Source organism: Odocoileus virginianus, chromosome 24, assembly GCF_023699985.2.
Source record: "Odocoileus virginianus isolate 20LAN1187 ecotype Illinois chromosome 24, Ovbor_1.2, whole genome shotgun sequence".
Classification (NCBI taxonomy): domain Eukaryota; kingdom Metazoa; phylum Chordata; class Mammalia; order Artiodactyla; family Cervidae; genus Odocoileus; species Odocoileus virginianus.
The window spans coordinates 44,279,204-44,298,899 of NC_069697.1; the positions used below are offsets into that span (position 1 = coordinate 44,279,204).

The window sequence follows — 19,696 nt, forward strand, 5'->3', positions numbered from 1 at the left end:
CTGTGTGACTGAGCAAGTTGCTTGGACTCTGCCCTTGAGTAGCTTCATCAACATTTTGTTGATCATACAGTTGCCTGTCTCATGCAGCTGCTTGAGCATTAATTGAGTTTATACTAGGAAAGTACTCAAGACACTTCCTGGTACGTCATAAATGCTTAATAAATATTGGTAGTGCTTTTTTTTTAAATTTATTTTTTGTCTGCTTCGTGGCTGAGCCAGGGCTTCTCTAGGTGCAGTGCATGGGCTTCTCATTGTGCCGGTTGCTCTTGTTACGCTTCCTGGGTTCTAGGGCCTGGACTCGGTGGTCGTGGCACATGGGCGTAGCTGCAGCATGTGGAGTCTTCCCGGATCAGGGGTCCAACCGGTGTCGCCTGCGTTGACAGGCAGACGTTTATCCATTAGACCACCAGGGAAGTTCAGCAGTGCTTATTTTTTCTAAGGTGGAAAGAATGAGTGTGAATAAAAACAGGTTTCTACTTATATACATCACCGTATGTAAAAGAGATAGCCAATGGGAATTTGCTGTGTGATTCAGGCGACTCAAACCAGGGTTCTGTGACAACCTAGAGGAGTGGGATGGGGAGGCAGGTGGGACGGAGGGTCAAGAAAGAGGGCACGCAGGTATACCTAGGGCTGATTCATACTGGTGTTTGGCAGAAACCAGCACAGCATTGTACAGCAATTATCCTCCAACTAAAAATAAATACATTTTAAAAAATAATAAATAAATAAATTTAATTATTAGAGAGAGAGGGAAAAATTAGGTTTCTAGGTTCAATGATGGGAAATTAAAGAAGATCCACTACGAAGACTTCTAATTTCTGGGCAAGTGAGAAGAGGAGAGGTGGTATGAGTGCCAGAGATCAGAGGAAAGTGCCACAAACAAATCTGCTGCCCGGAAATCCTGCCTGCATACGTTCTGGCACGGGGACTACCTTTCCCCTCTCTCCCAGGGATTCCATGTGGACAGGCAAAGCCAGCTTGCCTCCCCCCGGGGCAAGCAATGAGACTCATTTTACTAATTCTGCTTCGGCAATGGAAAGGCCTGACACATCAAGGACCTCTGAGCAGCCACCCGGTCAGTAATACCAAAGCCAGAGAGTTGCATGTGAATGTGGAATGCACCAGTTATACAATTAGGAAATAGTCTTTGCGTCCTGCAAGAATCTGGCCTCTTTGCAGTTAGTCCTTAGTTTCTCGAAGCTCTGAGATTTTATTGTGTCCTCAGGGTGATCAGTTCTGTTTCCCTAATGTGTGCAGTTGCAGACATCCGTTTGTCCGGGCAGACGAGCTGACCTGTCACTGGGTGATGGATGTTTTCCTATCGCTCTGCTGAAGAGCATTAAGTTAAGCCTTCACTCCAACTCCACAGATAGCTGAGACAACAGATGGCCTTTTTTTCTTTTGCAATTCTAAAGAACTGCTACCATAGGAGGTTCAGAAGAGCAGCTTCTATATGTTGATGGCTTAAAAATTCACTAGGTAAATAAAGAACTATTGTTGTTATACATGCCAAAGAATATAGTGGCCGATGAAGGTGGGGTTGGAAGAAAGGAGGGAAAACTTGGTCCGGTTGTCTTCCTGACCTTGCAGGATGCAGTAAATTTAGGCTATGGGGAAGATGGAGGGAATCAGAGGAGTTTTGAAGAAATCAAGTTCTATCTATAATACTTGCAGATGTTAAATATCTTTTCTGAGGACGCAAATGTCCTCTTATAGACAACATAAATCCAATGTCCAGAATGATTGGTATGCTTCAGTGAATATTTTAATATTCCATTCATTGAAAATACTTTCAATCAAACCCTGGAACTTGTGCATTTTTTAAATGACAGTTTGGAGACATATGAACAAGCTTGTTATCATTTATCCTGGTTTCTGAGATTTCTGTGACCAGGGGAGGACTTTAAATTATCATGAAACAAAAGTTGCTTCCCCTTCAATATATGTCTACTGCTTTTCTGATCATTTCTGGGATTCCAACATTTATTGCAGTAAGAAGTGTTCAGCTTCACATAAGACTAGATTCTTTGATGAATTCAGGAGATTATTCTGGCTTACCTGGTGGCTCAGATGGTAAAGAATCTGCCTGCAATGCAGGAGACCCAGGTTCGATCCCTGGATAGGCAAGATCCCCTGGAGGATGGAATGGCAACGCACTTCAGTATCCTTGCTTGGCGAATCCCCATGGACAAAGGAGCCTGGCCTGCTACTTTCTTTGATGAACTCATGGGATTATCAGCAGTGAATCTACTACCTGAAAATCATCTTTGTTCAGAGCTATCAACCCCACAAAAGAAAATCAAAAGTCTGATTGGAAGGATGCAATTTATATTGCATGTTAAAAGCTTACTGCCATCTGAACACTGCAGCTTAGGGGATTCTTGGATGGAATGTCACAGGAATATCTCATTTGGCCTGAAGCCACATGCACCCATTAATTGAATGGGATTTGATATTTGTAATGGTCTCACAAAAAACAGTGAGAGTACATGGTCGCATGTATTAGACATTCAAGAGTCCGCTTCTCACAGAAACGCTCTCTATCACATGCAGTAGAGCATCTGCTAATTCTAAGGGCAAGAAATGCAAACGCTCTAATATCTGCAGATCGTCCATGCACACCCCCCCACTCAGGTGGCAGAGGATTATTCCACAGTCTGCTCACAGATCAAGGATGCAAAGTGTAAATGCTTTCAGCAGATGCTTGGAATCTTTAAGGCATATGTTGTTCATGCTTCTTTAAAAGAAATTGCCAAAACTGCTGTATTAGTTCAAATCGTCTGGCATTTGGGAACCTCAGTTACTTTTTTCATGTGAAAGTAAAACCAAGAGTTCGGTCATAAAAAGACAGTCCAGGGCAGTGTGGTTGGCAGTTTATGCAACAGAACTTTAATTTCCTTAACATGAACGCAAGGTGAGGATAATGATTTGTGGGTGATACAGAGGAACAAAAGCTCAACTGCAAACTAACACATCATAGTATTTTTCAGCGAAGAATTTAGCCTTCAGAGTGCAACACCCTCACGGCAGCAATGCTGCTGGAAAGATAAAGTGAATGCGTTCTTTGACTTTATGCCTAGAATGTGCTAGGCACTGTGATTGGCACTGGGGATACATAAAACCTCATAGAGCCAGAACCCCCTGCCCCAGGCCCCACCAAATTACTCCCATTATTATAGCCTGGATGTAGTAAATTGCAATACATACCCCTAATGTAATCCCCAAAGAATTTGAGTCTCATAAGAGGAAACCATGATCATTTCATCTAGATTTTGTTATTATATTCATTCAACTGAAATCTAGAGATAGACCTTTTGCTCTAACTAGAGAAACAGAAAGATTTGAATATCTGATTTAATGAGACATATCAGTTCAAGTTTTTTGGTTGTAATGAACAGAACGAGATTCTGAGTAGAGAAGTGAATTTAATGGAAAGGTTTGGGGATGCTCAGTGGACTAAAAAAACTTGTAAACCAGGACTCAAAAAGGACATGAACCAGGGCAGTTTCAGCAGGAAGAAATGCCCCTCCTGGGTAGGACACTTTCCTGGATGGATTTTTTTGTCCAACACTCTTAATACATACTGGTATAGAACAGACTTGTGGACTCTGGGAGAAGGCGAGGGTGGGATGTTTCAAGAGAACAGCATCGAAACATGTATATTATCTAGGGTGAAACAGATCACCAGCCCAGGTTGGGTGCATGAGACAAGTGCTCGGGCCTGGTGCACTGGGAAGACCCAGAGGGATCGGGTGGAGAGGGAGGTGGGAGGGGGGACCGGGATGGGGAATACATGTAAATCCATGGCTAATTCATTTCAATGTATGACAAAAACTACTGTAATGATGTAAAGTAATTAGCCTCCAACTAATAAAAATAAATGGAAAAAAAAAAAAAACTAAAATCCAAAAAAAAAAAAGAACCTGAATTGGAAAAAAAAAAAAAAAAATATCCTGTGATAAACCATAATGGAGAAGAATGTGAAAAAGGATGAATATATGTGTATGACTAAATTACTTAGCTATACAGTAGAAATTAACACAATATTAATACATCAATAAAATAAAAAAGTTTAAATCTCATATTAAATAAAGTAGATTCACTGAGGAAAAAAGGGAAAGAAGGGAGGTTGAGAAAAAGGGAGGAAAAATAATCTAGTGAATAGGAGCCTTATTTGAACTGTTTCCCCATACCTCCTGACTTCAGAACATTTTCCCCAATTTTGATTTTTAATATTTTTGAAAAAAAAAAGGAAAAAAAAAACATACTGGTAAAGCTGAGTATGGAGCACATTTTTAACATTGAAATTTTTCATGATTCATCACTACCATTTTTTTTCCTTTATAGGTTATGTATGTGATGTTGCATCTACCTAAAATATATTTGCCTATGTTTTATACTTTTATAGTTTTAGGTTTACATTTAAATCTATGATCTTTAAGTAAATTAATTTGAGAATTATGTTTTCATATGGTTCTAGGCATGGTTTTCATATGGTTCTAGGTATGGATCCAAGTTTTTATTTCCAGCATCATTTGCTGAAAAGACGTTTTCCTTCACTGAATTGCCTTCACACCTATATTGGATATTACTTGTCCACATGTGTTTTGTCCATATATCCATCAGTTGTTATATATTTGGATCTATTTCTGCATTCTCTGATCTGTTTCATTGACCTATTTGTCTATATGTACAAAAATGTGAGTGTCTTCATTACTGTACAATAAGTCTATATAAAGTCTTTACAGTAAGTCTTTATAATAAGGTAATATAAACCCTCTGACATTCTTTTTCAAAGATGTTTTGAGCTTTCAATGTTTTTTGCAATCCTGTATGAATTTTAGCATTGGTTTTCTAGTTTCTATCAATAGGAAAAAAGCTTGCTAAGATTTTTATTGGTATTGCATTGAATCCACAGATAAATTTAGGGAGAATCATCATCTTAATAATATTGAACCTTTAACACCTATGAATATGTTATATCTCTCCAATTGTTTAGGTCAAAGTTTATTTCCCTAAGAAATACTTTGTAGGTTTTAGTGTACAAGCCTTGACAATTTTTTGTCAGATTTATCCCTAAGAATTTTACATATTTAGTGCTATTCCACATAATATTTTTAAATTTCTATTTCCAGTTGTTAATAGAGAAATATAGAAATACAACTGATTTTGATATTGGTCTTTTATCCTTCAAACTTACTAAATTTGAAGCTCCGAGTGTTTTTGCATATTTTATCAGATTTTCTACATAGACGATCATGCATTCTAAAATAGAAATAATTTTACTTTTCCTTTCCAAAATAGATGATTTTTTTGTTGCCTTAATGCTCTGTCTAAACCTCTAGTACAGTTTTGAATAGGAGTGTGAGAAGGCACATCTTTTTACTCTTCTGAACTTAGGGAGAAAGCATTTAGTCTTTCATAATTCAGTATTATATACAGGCTGTAGGTTTTTCTTAGATGCTGTTTATCAGAGTGAGCAGAAGTTCTCTCTAGTCCTAGTTTGCTGAAAGTTTTCATCGGGAATGGATGCTGGATTTTGTCAAATGTTATCTCTGCATATATTCAGATGATGTGGGTTTTTTTTTTCTTTCAGTGTGTTAATATGATGAGTTATACCAATTGATTTTTAATAGTAAGCCAGACTTGCATTCTTGGAATGAGCCTCACTTGATCATAATGTACCATGCCTTTCATGTATGCTTGGATTTGATTTTCTAAAATTTGGTTTCAAATTTTTGTATGTATGTTCATATGGAATCCTGACCTATAGTTTTCTTATTTCATTAATGTCTTTGTTTGGTTTGGGTATTAAGGTAATAGTGGGCTCACAGAATAAGATGGGAAGCTATTTCCATCTCTTCAATTTTCAGGAAGAGTTTGTGTAGAATTAGTATCATTTATTCCCTAAATATTTGGTGGAGTTAATTAGTGATGCCATTTAAATCTGGAATGTTCTTTACAAGAAGATTTTTAGCTACAAATTCAACTTTTTAAATATATATAATGCTAAGCAAGCTGTGTATTTCTTCCTTTGTGAACTTTGATAATTTGTTTCATTCAAGGGATTTATCCATTTCATCTATGTTGTTGATGTTATTGACACAGAGTTGTTGGAAAGATTCCCATATCATCCACATTTGTACTATGCTTCCATTTCTGCCTTTGTGGCCTTTATGATATTGTTTTTATCCATTTTACTTATACGTATGCCATAAACCCCACAGCACATTACTGTAATTTTTGTTTAAATAATTAAATATTTTTAAGGAATTTAATAATAAAAAATAAATCATATATTTTCTCAGAGTTTCCATGTATGATTCTCTTCATTCTTTTTAGTAAATCCAAATTTTCATCTGGTATCATTTTCCTTCTGCTTGAAGACCTTCCTTTAACATTTCTTATACTGAGGAGCTGCTGGTGATAAATTCCTTCAGCTTTTGTGTGATTGAAAGAGTCTTTTTCTCCCCTCCCCCATCATCCGTCCCTCTTGGCAGTCACAAGTCTGTCCTCTGTATTAGTGAGTCTGTTTTTGTTTCATAGATACGTTCATTTGTGTCGTGTTTTAGACTCCACATGTAAGTGATATCATATGGTATTTGTCTTTCTCTTTCTGACTTACTTTGCTTAGTATCATAATCTCTAGGTCCACTCATGTTGCTGGAAATAGCATTATTTCACTCTTTGTAAAGGCTGAATAGTATATTGTGTATATATTATACCACACTGTCTTTATCCATTCATCTGTTGATGGACATTTAGGTTGTTCCCTGTCTTGGCCTTTGTAAATAGTGCTGCTATGAACATAGAGGTGCGTGTATCTTTTCAAATATATTTTTTTTATCTGGATATATGTCAAGGAGTGGGATTCCTAGGTCATATGGCAACTTGATCTTTTGTTTTTTGAGAAACCTCTATGCTGTTTTCCATAGTGGTTGCACCAATATACATTCTCACCAATAGTGTAAGACGGTTCCCTTTAAAAAAGGCTTTGTTTCACTGGGTATAGACTTCTAGGATGATAGTTATTTCTCCTTCAGTATTTTGAAGATGTTTCTCTATTGTTATCTTGCTTGTAATGTGTTAGATAATTTGCTATCTTTCTTATTTTCGTTCTTCTGTGTGTAACATGTAGTTTTTCTGGAGCTGTTTTTAAGATTTTTCTACTTATCATTGCTTTTGAGAAATTTGATTACCATATGTCTTGGTATAGTTTTCTTTTTAAATTTATTTTTAATTGGAGGATAATTGCTTTACAATATTGGTACCAATACAACTGGTAACAAATTACAACAGTACAATACAATACAACAACAAATTACAACACAAAACAATCACAATATTGGTTTCTGCCATACATCAACATGCATCAGCCATAGGTATACATACGTCGCCTCCCTCTAGTACCTGCCTCCTACCTCCCACCCCATCCCACCCCCTACGTTGTCACAGAGCACCAGATCTGAGCTCCCTGCATCAATACAGCAATTTCCCACTGGCTGTCTATTTTCCATATGGTAATGTATATGTTTCAATGCCACTTTCTCGATTCATCTCACCCTTTCCTTTCCCCGGGAAATGGTGAAGGCCAGGGAAGCCTGGCCTGCTGCCGTGCATGGAGTCGTGAAGAGTCGGATGCCACTGAGCGACTGAACAACAACGACGCCTTCCCCCGTTGTGTGTTTTCTTTATGTTTCTTGTTCTTGAAGTTCATTGGCATTCTCAGATATGTAATTTTCAGACGTCATCAAATTTGGAATTTTCCAGTCATTTCTTCAAGTATATTTTTTTCTCTCACCAACCTCTCACTTGGGGACTCAGGTTACAGTCCCCAACTGACAACTTTTAGGATGTTAAAAGTTGTCTCAAAGCTACTGATGCTCATCATTTTCATTTTGCTTTTCATCTCATATTGCTTCTATTGCTATGTTTACAAATTTACTAGTGTTTTCATCTGTTATGTCTAATCTACTATTAATTCCATCCAGTGAATTTTTTTTAATCTTAGACATTGTTGCTTTTCACTTGAGTTATTTGATTTTTTGTATTTGTTTTTCATATGTTCTATATCTCTATTTGGGGGCTTTCAGAATATAGCTAAAATAATTCTTTTCATGTCTGTTTCTGCTGATTCTAATATCTGTTTCAGTTCTATGTAGGTTTTCACTGATTGATTATTCTCCTTATTATAGATCACATTTTTCTGCTTCTCAGGATAGTCTGTTATTCTTTTATTGGATGCCAGACTTTGTGAATTTTACCTTGCTGGCTCCTGACTATTTCTGTATACCTATAAATATTCTTAAGCTTTGTTCTGATATGCAGTTGAGTTTCTTGGAAAAATTTTGATCCTATTGGGCCTTTCTTTTTAAGACTTGTTAGCCTAGACTAGCACTGCATTTAATCTTGGTAATGTGTCCCTTAGTACTGAGGCAAGACTCTTCTAAATACTCTATACCCAACACCTCATGAATTGCGACACTTTACGATCTGGCTGGTGGGACAGATGCTATTGCTGGTCCTTTGTGAGTGCTGAATGCTGCACTTGGTTGCTCAATCATGTCAGACTCTTTGTGACCCCATCAACTGTAGCCTGCCAGGCCCTATCCATGGGATTCTCCTGGCAGGAATACTGGAGTGGGTTGCCAGGCCCTCCTCCAGGGGATCTTCCCAACCCAAGAATCAAACCCGTCTCCCACATTGCAGATGGATTCTTTACTGTCTGAACCACCAAGGAAGCCCAAGAATACTGGAGTGGGTAGCCTATCCCTTCTTCAGGGGATCTTCCCGACCCAGGAATCAAACCAGAGTCTCCTGCATTGCAGGCTGATTCTTTATTGGCTGAGCTACCCGGGGAGCCCGAGTGTTGAATACTTGTTTGTTGATGTTTTCTCCAATCTTGGACAGCTTTCTCATATATGTAAGCCGATCAGTCTCTGCTAAATGGTCAAAAGGAACCCTCTGTACATCTTCAGAGTTCTTCTGTATGCATTGTTCTCCTCTGACCCAGGTACTTTGTCCTACAAATTCAAGCTGCCTTGGCAGTTGTTTAAGGCAAGAAGGTAAATTTGATCCGTGTTATTCCATCTTGGTCACAAATAAAGTCAATGGTATTTATTTTTAAATTACTTCAAACATACTTCAAGACATGTATAGAGAACTCGCACATTCTCTTTACTCAACATTCCAAATTATTAATATTTTGTCACCTTTATTCTACCTCTCTCTTTACATATATATATACATATATATATATATATATATAAAATTTTATCATTATTCTTTTTTAAACCATTTAAGCAGTAACTGCAGAGCTGAGGATTCATCACTCTCACTTCCCCCAGTTTCTATCTTTCCAAAAACACAGTTTTCTACACAACCAAAGTACAACCAAGCTCAAAAAGTAATATCAATACAATACAATACTATCAACACAAAACAATCAATACAACCATCCAGTTCATAGAACACTCTTAAGGTTTTCCAACTGTACCAGTAACGTCTCTTTTTTTATGGTCTAGTAGCCATACCAAGATCATTTAATTGTCATAGACTTCCAATATCACTCAGTCTGGAAGAGTTTTGTTTTTTTAAGTCTTTCCATCTTTTCAGTCTGTATGTATTTCTCTACCTAAGTTTGTCCCACATTCAGAATCAGATCATGTTTTCTTTGCAGGAAAATGATATGATATTATGTTTTCTTGAGACTTCTCAGTTCAGTTCAGTCACTCAGTCATGTCCAACTCTTTGCCACCCCATGGACTGCAACACACCAGGCTACCCTGTCCATCACCAACTCCCAGAGCTTGCTCAAACTCATGTCCATTGAGTTGGTGATGCCATCCAACCATCTCATCCTCTGCCATCCCCTTCTCCTGCCTTTAATCTTCCCCAGCATCTTCTCAGGAAACATAAAATTCACCATTTTCCCACTTATAAATGATCAGCATTTTGTGGGAAAATATTTTGAGACTGCACCAATATTTAATTCTTAATTGAAATTTCACCCACCAGACTTGACCCCTATGGATGACTCAGGCTGAATCCATAGAACCTGTTCTTAACAGGTAACTCATTTGGTTTTCCAAAGGCATCAGCTACCCCGATAGAAGATCAGATATTCTAGCAGTAACAGTTCTAATCTCTGTTGAAAACCAATATCAAAAGAGAAACCACACCTACCTTCCAGAAGCAGTTCTGTTCATTGAACAATCTATCCATCCAACTACCAATCAATATATCACCCATTCATTGTATTGAATGGGTATCGATAGTACTTTGACATGGTGCCAGGCTGTGGATATAAACAACAACAAAAAGCCCAAAACCATAAGACACAGTGCTTATATCTAATAAGCTCCTGGTTTTCATAGGAAAATAATGTCAACAAATAATTACAATTCAATGTGATTATAATAGAAAATAATACTTAGTATTATTCCCTTGTGGCTCAATGATAAAGAATCTGTCTGCAAATGCAGGAGATGTGGGTTCTGTCTCTGGGCTGGGAAGATCCCCTGGAGGAGGAAATGACAGCCCACTCCAGTATTCTTGCCAGAAATGGACAAGAGGATCCTGGTGGGTTACAGTCCCTGGTGTCGCAAAAGAGTCAGCGATGACCGAACAACTGAGTATGCACGCAGGTATAAAATACGTGGAATACCAAAGGAACATAAACTGTATTCGCATATAAGAGAAGGTTTCCTAGAGAGGTAATATTGGTCCTTTAAGGTGAATAGGAGCTTGGGAAATATTTGACAAGAACGGGAGTAAGTAGAACGTTTCAGTTGTAAGAAACAACATGTGATAATGTAGGGTATAAAAGCATGAAGTACAAAGGGCATAGAAGTGGTTCACTGTCTAGGGGAGGGGAGGGTCTACGAGGGAAGGGGGATTGGTGGCGGGGCAGGAAAAATTGAGGTGGGGCCAGCTTGGTACAGAGCCACATACTTTTGGTCGTGCTAAGGATCCTGGATTTTATTCACTAGGGGTTCCCACTATGAGTGCAGATTCCTGGACTCCATCCTCAAGTTATTTAAATTAGAATCTCTGAGGAAAATCTGGGGATCTGTATTTTAACAAGCACCTTAAATTTGAAGATAACTTCTACAAGTCAGAGGAAGCTACTGAATGCTTTAAAATAGAGTGAAATAAACAGATTTGTGTTCAGAAAGATCACTCTGGGACTCATGGATGATGTTTTGGAAAGGGGTGCAGGCTGAAAGGGTAATCCAGACACTAAGATGCTCCAAAGTGAATCGGTAGATTATAGTAGCCAACAAGGCTTGTCAAAGTGTCTCATTCTTGAACACATGTATCACTCCATGTTCGGTTTCAGGAGTTGTGGGGGATATGATCGCTTGGCACTTGACATCTATTCCATTCCCCTTTCAGTGTAGTGGCTTTTGAACTTTTTTTTTACTCAACCCCTAGTGAGAAAATATTTTACTTTGCAATCCATACATATGCGTGTGAGGCACAAAACAGAAATTACCCTAGGTTGATGCCCTCTGAAAATGTTATTCTGCTCTATTTTATTTTTTTCAGTGCTTTGATGATTCACTGACGATGAGTCCTGATCCCCAAAGTGAAATCCATTGCTGTATAACAGTGCTGGAAAGCGAAAGACTATATTTTCCCACCCACTTCAGCTGAAGTTCCAGGTATTTTCGGCTCTGCAGATCCACTGTCCTCATGTTGCGTTTGCTATTTCCGCTGCCAAGCATGCCGTGGAAGTGTTTGGTCTTTCTTGGCAATGCCGACAGAGGTTCAGTCACTAGCACGGGTGCCGTTCATAGGTGTTATGAAGGAAAAAAAAAAAAGGCTTATCAATTTTTGCTGGTGAAGTTTGTACCAGGCATAGAATGGTTCTGGAATCTGCCGCATTCATGACTTGATAAGCATAAATAAGTAACTAAGTGTCAGTCATTCAGTCGTGTCAGACTCTGAGCGACCCCACAGACTGTAGCCCGCCAGTCTGCTCTGTCCATGGGATTCTGCAGACAAGAATACTGGAGTGGGTAGTCCTTCCCTTCTCCAGGGATCAAACTTGAGTCTCCTACTTGCAGGCAGATTCTTAACCATCTGAGCCACGAGGGAAACCCTCTATAAGCATGGAACCTTCTTAATCAGGGCAATTTCTGATTGCAGTGGCTTCAAGGTCAAGGCAGTGATGACTTAAGGCTGGAGGCTGAGAAGTTTTGAGTGGTAGGAGCTGCTTGGGTGCCCAGTTCTGTGGTGTGGCTGGGGAGAGGGGAGGGAGGTTTCTGAAAGGTCCCCCTAGAGACTGTTTTGTCTGCCCGTCAAGTGATCTACATGCCGCATAAAATCTGCAGTAAATCTCTACCTACATAGGATTCTCTTCTCTGCAACAGAACTCTGGGCACAGTGTCACTGAGGTACTAGTGAAGTTCTAAGTCATGGAGACTTAGGACTTGCCTAAACCTTCACCTGTCAAACTTAATCTGGGTCCAGCCACAAAAATGAATGAAGGACAACTACATCTAGCAGCATGGGCCAATCAGAAACATAAAATTGGATAAAAATAGCAAAACACATAAGCCTATAGCTCTGTTTATACAAATTTAGAAAATACGCAACTTAAACCACAATGCTTAGAGATCTGTATTTAAGGAATAGATCTATAGAAAAAGAGGTGTTTACCATAAAAATCAGATTGTTAGGTAATCAGTGAGGGTCATGGAGAGACTTCTGAGGTGCTGGCTATGTCCTAGTTTTTACCTAAATGGTGATTTTGCATGTGTTTGACTTATGTACCTTTTGGTGTGTAAATTATATTTGACATTATCTCACACACATAAAAATTGCAACAGTAGCAAAGATTTTAATTGTAATTCATGCAACTTATGGTCATCCAGTCCATTCATACAATTTATGATGATCATCCAGTCCATCTACTCATCTGATGCTTGAACGTCCCCACAGCCTTTTCTATCCTCTGATTGACCCCTTGTGAAGAACTGGAGTCACACAGTTGTCACTCATGAGAGAGGTCACACACTCAAGCAAATAACAGGTGAGCCGCTTAGCTTTATTGTCATGTTCCTATGTCTACTATCGTACCTCAATTCCCAACTGCCAACTCATTGAAGACCACATTTAAAGACTGCAAGAGGATCCTCAAAACTAACATTGAATCTTACCACCCTCAGGATGTAACTTCCCTCTCTCTGACCCTTGGGTAACGTAGCTTGTTTTATTGTAAGAACCAAGACAGCAATGATCAATACCATAGCAGAAAAAGAGATACATTACATATGGGTTACCTTGAAGTATGAGTTGCTTTCTTTCTCAAATGGGCTGTTAAGTTTTGGGAAGGATTGGGAGAGCAGAAATGACAGGTGAGACTGGAAAGAAAACTCCCCTATCGCTTTATTTTATATTTTCTGGCTTTACAAGATGAACTAGTGAGTTAAGTAGGTACAAGACAAGTGTCTTGGACTGAAATGACCATCCAGTGAAGGAAAAGTCACAATATGAAGGTTTCTACTTCTCCAGTCTTCAAAGAGAGATACAGTATATCTGCGATAGGGAGTGGGAGACTAATGTTGTCAGGATTAAATGTTAATACCTGACATCTTTTTCATCAAAAGATGCCGTGTTGACTTCAAAGAATACACATGGCTTACAAGTGAACTTTCTGTTTTTAAATAAACAGCCTCTGCAGAAAACTTTTCCAAAAGTTTTTCACATTTTCCTGATGCTTCATAACACTTTACAGATTTTTCAGCTAATATGAGATTTCCAAACAAATGGGCATGATACAAAGAATAATATGTCTTTTTGTTTGTCCAGTAAATATTTGTTGAATTGGTCACAGTGAACAAATTAAAAGAAATTATAAAAGAATAAATCACTATTACAAATTAGGTAGCTCTTTTTGATACAAATTTACCCATTTTCATGAGGATGACTTCTGAGAATTACAGGTAATGATTCTATTATGACAAAAATGTAGAGCTGCCTTTCTACTCCGTGCAGGCAAAGGAAAGTTGAAAAGTAAAGCCATTATCTGGATAATTCAGACAAAAAACTAACTATTGAGGGAAAGGAGGCCCTTTTTTTCCTGGCCCAAATTCATTTGAGCCATCCAATAACATGACCCACTAGAGTGGAATTTGGCATTCAAGAGGCTTGTCTTGGCTCATGTCCAGTGGGGTTTAGTTACTGAATTCTTTAAAGGACATTGTTCAAACATGGTCTCCCGTGTAACTGGGTTCTAAGGCATGAGCTGCAAGAACCTTGACCCTATCACATGACTCCAGAGTATTCATCCATTGGATCAAATTATGCAGAAAATCACTCTCATTCCAGTTCACCTTTCCAGGTTAGACAGAAGCAAAGTGGATTGCCCAAGATTTGCTCCACAATAGTTACACGTGAATACTTGAAAGCTCTGCCTGAAAAGTGTGTTGATAAATATGATCCTCGTTTTTGGATGGCATCAATAGAAGCAAATAGGCCAAACGTGGCAGCTACTTGGCAATTCCCTACTCCCTACCCCTGCCTGCCACATTCTCAGTTCTTCGGAACGCACCTTTGATTACTGAAAGAATTGTGTTGATTTCATGAATGGTAGAAATCACAACACTTGAGCTGCCTGCCCTTCCAACCTCCTTTCATGACTCTAATGTGCTCCTTAAACATTTAGTTAACAACTGGAAAAAAAGAAAATATGAGGGTGTCTCGCAGAGAGTAACTATGTTGCAGAAACAGCAACTGTGACCTTTTGCTTGCTTTCCTTTGTTGGCCATGCCTGAGCAAGGCTTTTTTGTAAGATGACCTGGGGTTGGGCATTCTGCCCATGCGCACACCTGGCAGCTCGAATCCCCCTATCCTTGGGAACTTGGATACATGCTGAGTTCCCATTTTCTTTGACTGCAAAACAGACAAGGACCAGCTGGTTGATGCTGACACGACTCACATGACTGGCGGGAACACTACTTAAGTGTTCAGTGTTAGCTTGCTATTTATTAATGGGGAGATATTTCTCTGAGAAAAGCATATCCTTTGTCTTCTGATGGAAAGTTTGTCCTTCCAGTGGGGAATGATCTAGAAAGCAAACAAATTGACCATTCATTTTCCATGTGTGAGTCCCATGTGTAAGTTTTCATTTTAAAGGTTCGAATCCAAATATAAGAAATGAATTGTGGTCCTAGAAATACCAGATACTTAACTTCTTTCCCATAGCAATATGATTTTTAATAGCTGAATATGCCATCTCTCCTTGAGCAGGTTGCTTTTATCACCAGTTTAAATTATAGATTATTGTTATAAATACTATTAATTATTTGAAGATAATATTACCCTGGAAATAATTTTTAACATCCTCAGTCTCAAGGTATCAAATAATGCAATGCTGGGTTTAGTATGTTCTTGTAGGCAAAGTGCTTTCCTATGTGGCTACATGGACCTAGCTTGAGCCTGCAGACTCTGGGAGACAGAAAAGTGGAAAATCAGACACTAATAAAGTATAGAGAAGGGTCTTCCGATTTTCTAACATTATGTGGGATAACATGAAAAATATAATAATGGAATTTTTTTATACCTCTACCTAAAATTAAAAACTCTCAAGCTCTCCTTCTTCTCCTTCTCTTCTTTTTCTTCTTCTCTGCCTCTTTCTCTTCTCTTTTCTTATTCTTTTTGGTTTTGTTAGATTGAATGTCAGGAGCTCTTTGAATTATTCATGTTACTCTGGTTAATGCTGGATTCATATTCATCCAGAGAAGCTTATTTTTGCTTAAGTTTTCCGACCATGAAACTAATAGAGCATAATGGAAATGTAACTGATACTTAGCTATTGTCCTGGAAATAGATCCCATTATAATTATATGTAAGAGATATTTAAAAATAACTGTAAAACAGGAGGAATATTTATGCTCTTCTGAAGATGAATAGACTTATTTATAGGTGGAGAGACATTCCATAAGATAAGCTAAAATTAATCATATTGCTGAAGTTTTCAAAGAGGTCAGAGTCCAAATTAAATATAGAAGGGCAAACCGGTTTCTTCCTCTTGCGTATTTTAATGAAGACTAGAGAGGCTGGAGAAATATTTATATTCTTTTATTCATATTTTCAGGATTGCCTCATGTCTCGATTTTTTTTTTCCAGATCTTTCATTTAAGTGACGGCACTTCAAAGTGAATATGGGTATTCTCAACTCCTCATATCTTAAAAAAGAAAAAAAAAAGGAAGAATTAATGGGACTGGAAATTTTAAAACAACAGATGTACTAAAAGTGTGATTAGTGCCTGAGTTAGACATACGGGGGAGTGTCACCACTTTATGTAGCTTTGGCTGAGCACTGATTGTATCGGAGAGGAACTGGAGCCCCAGAGTCAGGCTGAGACCATCTCTAGGAAATGACTGCTGATTTCCCTTGGAGTGCAAGAGATAAGGCGCTGTTTATCTCTAAACATAGCTCTCTGACTGCTCTGTGGTTAACTAGATGCCCTGCTAAGAACTGTGGGTAATTCATTGAAGGATGAATATTGAAACGTGCTGTGCGGTGAGGGAGGAAATCTTGCTCCCAAACCCTGGCTGCTTTACTTCGAAGGAATAGAGAAGTGGAGAGGGACCAGCTCTCTACATCCTCCACTAAAGGGCCAACACACATGAGCTGAACTCCAGAATTCAAGATCAGAAAGAGACTCCCAATAGTACCACTTGGGCTAAAGTGACATTTCTTCCATCTGGCCCCAGTTTTTTTTTTTTTTTCCCCTCCACAGAGCTACATACTTCAGTCATGACGCCTTAAGCAAGAAAACAACTTCTTCAGACAGTGGCTGAGATAAGAAAGACAAGGCAAAGCTTAGTCCTGAGTACAATGGTGTGCATGTTGATATCACTGAGTTATGAACTATTTCCTTTTAATCCAGTTTCAAAAGATAACTTCCTCCATATGCAATTAATTCCACATATAACTACAAGGAACTGCATATTTTCGAACAGTTGTGTCATCATTATGAATGTTTAAACAATCTCTGTAGTCTCTTTCCCACAAACTGATTTAACATGTATATAAAGAGGCTTTCGGAATGAGCACTTTACATTTGCTTCTCAAACTTCAGCGTCTGTTTTTAGTAAATATTGAAGATGAAACTTCCCCCATTCATGCCTGGAGCACTGGCCAATTGCAACTCAGGAATGCAGTTCTTGGGCTTTTCATGAATAAAATTCTCTGGTTGTGAACCTAGTCTTTCTCAGGCCTTGTCAACAGGACCAAAACTGAATGGATGTAGGATAAAGCACTCATGGCAGGTGGCTGAGCTGGCCACAGATTATCCTAATTAATACCAAGACCGCATGAGCCACACAGACCTGTTCAAGTCCTGACTCTGCTACAGATGGGGGACTGTGTATCCCACTGTGTCCATAGCGCTCCAGTGTAACTATAAATAGTGGCCCTTTCAAAAATGTCCCAGTTCGGGACATTCCTAGTGGTCCCGTGGTTGGGAATCCATCTGCCAGTGCAGGGAAGATGGGTTTGATCCCTGGTCTGGGAAGATTCCAAATGCTGCAGGGCAACTAAGCCCTGCATGGGCCACAACTACAGAAGTCTGAACACCCTAGAGCCTGTGCTCCGAGAGAGAAGCCACCGCAATGAGAAGCCTGCACATCGCAACTAGAGGGTAACCCCTTCTCATCACAACTAGAGGAAGTCTGCATGCAGCGACAAAGACATAAAAAAATGTCCAAATTTAAGCTAGAATGTATATGATCACCCTACTACTGGCAACACCCACTTTAGGTCCCTGCGTTCTTGCTTTTCATGAGTGCAGCAATACGTGTTGGGGTTTCCCAGGCGCTGGTGGTAAAGAATCTCCCTGCCAATGAGGCGATACAAGCGACGTGGACTCTATCCCTGGGTCAGGAAGATCCCCCTGAGTCAGAAATGGCAACCCCCTCCCGTATTCTTGCTTGGGAAATTCCATAAGCAGAGGAACCTGGTGGTCTGCAGTCCATGAGGCCACAAGGAGTCGGACACAACTGAGTGACTAAGCACAATATGTGTTGGGTCCTAGAGGCCCATTTTATTGGCCAAAATCACCAAAACTGACCATGAAAATTACTTAGAGTTAATTAAAACACAACTATACATGTAACAATAATTTATTGATAGATTAAGGTGTCATTTTTCTCCCCACATATTTGTTTTGTCTTTTCTCATCTCAAGTAAGAACCAGTCCCTCTTGTGCTCCCTTGCCTCAGGGATTTTTGCAGGATGGAAGACAGAAGCCCCTGAAAAGTCTGCAGTTCCTCCTGTTTTTTAGTAAGTGCCTACGGCCATTGAGAAAATAGCACGCCCTCCAGACTCTAAGGAAGAGGAATGAAGCACTGGATTGGCAGAGAGTCAGAGACAGAAGTTCTTCTTAAGGTGGTAGAGGGAAACAGGATGGCAGGCTGTGCTGAGAAAGTGAGCAGAGGAGCTGGTGGCTTAAACCCACAGCAGGATCACCTATGTAATTTGGGGGATCCAGTGCAAAATGAAACATGGCAGTCCTTGCCCAAATTTCAAGATGGAAACCACAGGGCATTAAAACAAATTCAGGGCTCTCCTGAGTTCAGGGCCCTGTGAAATGACACAGTCACATGGCCACCACGCAGCCAGCCCTGCCCAGAGGAGATGACTTCTTGATGTGCCTAGAGGGAGGTGCCCACTGCAAAGCCCCTCCTCACAAATGGCACCACCAAAACCCAGGGCCCCAGTGTAAGCATCACAGATTGATGCCAGTGATACCTTAAAAGACTGGAGATCAGAGGCTCTTCCTCAACTGTCTTCACTGCAAGTAAATCCTCTGGTTTCTGGTGTGACTCTTGGAAGGAGATGGAGTTCCTGACAAGGATGAGATAGATAATCTTGCTGTCTTAGAGGAAGCATGGCAGTTGAGAGTCAGAAAACTAACCCAATTTAAAGAAATAACGAAATTGATATGTTTTGCACACTTCAGTTTGTGTACTAAAATTTATTTTACATATGCTTTTACAAATATTTAAGTTTATAAAGCCAAATGTTTAATATAAGATCCACATTGTAAATATTCCTTTGAAAGTTTTTTCTGCATGGACTAGAATGACTGGGCTTCTTAAAATATAAGTCCATAAAGTGGAGGAAGATGCCTACTTTCTCGGTGAACCTCCCTGAAATACCCACAGGCTTCTTTCACCACAGCAAGGACCTTTGATCTGCATTTAAAATTCAGATTGTTTGTCTCAAACATTTTCCTTATCCATTTCATGTGCAAAAATGCTCTGAGTGTCACTTAAGGGTAGTTTCTATGGAATGAGAAGTTCATGGTTTGGGTTCACTGATCGTATGTGTGCACATCTTATTTATGGCAGTAAATTTTTTTTCTAAAAGTTGTGATTCTCTGTAATACTGTTTGATATTTGAGCAAGTTATTTAATCTGCTGTCTTTATCTGTAAACTGAAAATCATACTCACCTCTTGGGATGCTGTCAAGGACTCTCAAGTCAGATGACAGAGCCAGCACCCAGCACATATGAAATGCTAAACGGTTGCTGAATCTTGGACATGACTTTACCATGTTAATCACACAATAGTGACCCAGTTTCTAGTTTATGGGTTACCTCAAGCTTTTTGTTGTGTTTTTTTTTTTTTTTCCTGGTTGTAAATGACAGAACTTCTATCCACCATGAAGTTCTG

At 39.2% G+C, this 19,696-nt stretch overlaps 1 long non-coding RNA gene across 1 annotated transcript in view; it reads left to right on the forward strand.

Annotated features, from left to right (window-relative positions):
• The window catches only part of LOC110132210 (uncharacterized), a 244,192-nt gene extending 224,798 nt beyond the window's left edge, over window positions 1-19,394 (forward strand). Inside the window, exons 3-5 of the long non-coding RNA XR_011483306.1 lie at window positions 11,554-11,669; window positions 12,952-13,042; window positions 16,141-19,394. This is a non-coding gene — a long non-coding RNA (uncharacterized lncRNA). The remainder of the gene's footprint in view (window positions 1-11,553; window positions 11,670-12,951; window positions 13,043-16,140) is intronic.
• Window positions 19,395-19,696: the final 302 nt, after the last annotated feature.